The sequence below is a fragment of the Rattus norvegicus genome, chromosome 19 (genome assembly GCF_036323735.1).
Source record: "Rattus norvegicus strain BN/NHsdMcwi chromosome 19, GRCr8, whole genome shotgun sequence".
Classification (NCBI taxonomy): Eukaryota; Metazoa; Chordata; class Mammalia; order Rodentia; family Muridae; genus Rattus; species Rattus norvegicus.
In genome coordinates, this window is record NC_086037.1 from 40774732 (window position 1) to 40777501 (window position 2770).

Sequence of the window (2770 nt, forward strand, 5' to 3'; positions counted from 1 at the left end):
AAATCAGTCTGGAGGTTTCAGAAAATTGGACATTGAACTACCTGAGGATCCAGCTATACCTCTCTTGGGCATATACCCAAAAGATGCCCCAACATATAAAAAAGACACGTGCTCCACTATGTTCATAGCAGCCTTATTTATAATAGTCAGAGGCTGGAAAGAACCCAGATGCCCTTCAACAGAGGAATGGATACAGAAAATGTGGTACATCTACACAATGGAATATTACTCAGCTATCAAAAACAATGACTTTATGAAATTCATAGGCAAATGGTTGGAACTGGAAAATATCATCCCGAGTGAGGTAACTCAATCACAGAAAAACACACATGGTATGCACTCATTGATAAGTGGCTATTAGCCCAAATGCTTGAATTACCCTAGATGCCTAGAACACATGAAACTCAAGACGGATGATCAAAATGTGAATGCTTCACTCCTTCTTTAAAAGGGGAACAAGAATACCCTTGGCAGGGAATAGAAAGGCAAAGATTAAAACAGAGACAGAAGGAACACCCATTCAGAGCCTGCCCCACATGTGGCCCATACATATACAGCCACCCAATTAGACAAGATGGATGAAGCAAAGAAGTGCAGGCCGACAGGAGCTGGATGTAGATCTCTCCTGAGAGACACAGCCAGAATACAGCAAATACAGAGGCAAATGCCAGCAGCAAACCACTGAACTGAGAACAGGACCCCCATTGAAAGAATCAGAGAAAGAACTGGAAGAGCTTGAAGGGGCTCAAGACCCCATATGAACAACAATGCCAAACAACCAGAGCTTCCAGGGACTAAGCCACTACCTAAAGACTATACGTGGACTGACCCTGGACTCTGACCTCATAGGTAGCAATGAATATCCTAGTAAGATCACCAGTGGAAGGGGAAGCCCTTGGTCCTGCTAAGACTGAACCCCCAGTGAATGTGATTGTTGGGGGGAGGGCGGCAATGGGGGGAGGATGGGGAGGGGAACACCCATAAAGAAGGGGAAGGGGGGGTTAGGGGGATGTTGGCCCAGAAACCGGGAAAGGGAATAACACTAGAAATGTAAATAAGAAATACTCAAGTTAATAAAAAAAATTTTTAAAAAAAAGAAGTGCTTGTTTCTGAAGTGCAACTTCAAGCAACACAGAGGACAAAAGAATATAAGAGAAAAGCTGGTTTTATAGAGACTACAATATAGATGTTTTGAACATTTTATTCCATTTGTGTGTGTGTGTGTGTGAAAAAGAGAGAGAGAGAGACACAGAGAGAGAGAGAGAGAAAGAGAGAGAGAGAGAAACATGTATCCCACAATGCACTATGTGTACAGCTAGATCAGAGGACACCTTGAAGGAGTCCATTCTTGTTCTGTGTGGATTTGCGGCCCCAGGTGCCATTACCCTCTGAACCATCTGGTCTGTCTGCTTTTTTTTCTTGCTGTCCATCTGACTCACCCCTGGAACTCAATTCCTCTCAGGACCACTGCCTTGGCCTCTGAGTCACCAGCTTCTTCCCCCTAACCTCCTCCTCCTTGTCGCCCACAAGTGTCAGAGAGGAAGTTCTGGTGGCCAGGATGGAGGCCCTGCAGCTCAGAGACCAGCTCGCAGCCTTCAGACAGTGCCAGTCCCTGCAGCCTGACTCATCTGTTACTCTCCGTGACTGGATTGTGCATGTGTTGTCTACGGCGTCTAACAAGGCCTGTGTGGACAGGCAGTGCTCTCTCCCATTGTCTCCAGTCTCCTGTTTTGGAGAAAGGGTACTGCTACATAACTCAGGGTGGCCGCCGTCCTCCTGACTCTACTGCGTGCATACCACCACGCCTACAGCCACTGGCTTTTGCTAGAATTTAATGTTTGTAGAACTAAGCAGCACACTCTTGTTTAAAGCTATGCTTTAAATAATAGTTTAGAGCTGAAGAGGTAAGAGAACCCACGTTCTCTTCCCAGCACCAAAGCACCTGTAACTCCAGTTCAAGTGATCTGTCCTCCAAAGGCGCCTGCCCTCCAAAGGCGCCTGCCCTCCAATGCACATGCACGGGCACACCCAATGCACATGCATACATATACACATACATGTACATGAACACATACACATACATGCACATGGATGCATAATTAAAATTAATCTTTTTAAAAAGCCACTCTGACACACAGTCCTGTTGATACTGACTGTCTACCCTGTTTCTCAGGAGTTTGCGCAGTAGAAGTGGTTGGCACTAGTCAGGAAGAGATCACCAAATCCCATATTGCCCATCTGTGCTGCTCTGTGCTTGGGAATGACGTCCCTGGAGGACACAGATAAAGGCTGAGAGCAGGGGGAGGCGTTGGCAGGTCCTGGGAATCTCTAAAATGTGGGGATTTGGGGTGTCCATCAATACATGACGCCTCCCAAGCTTCATTTAAAAACATTGGTGTGGGCAGGCGAGGCGGGCAGAGTGGGGCTAAAGTGCTTTACTGCCAAGCCTGAAGACCTGAGTTTGATCCCTAGGGCCTGCGTGGTGGAGAGTGTAGACTCCTACAAGTTGCCCTCTGACTTTCTCATGTGTCACACACACACACACACACACTGACACACTCACACACATTGACCCACACACACACATACACACACATTGACACATTCACATTCACACACACACACACCACACACACACACACACGCGCACCAATAAATTTAGGGCTGGGGAGATGGATCAGTGGTTAAGACCACTGCCTGCTCTTCCAGAGGTCCTGAGGCAACCACATGGTGGCTCACAACCATCTGTAATGGGATCCGATGCCCTCTT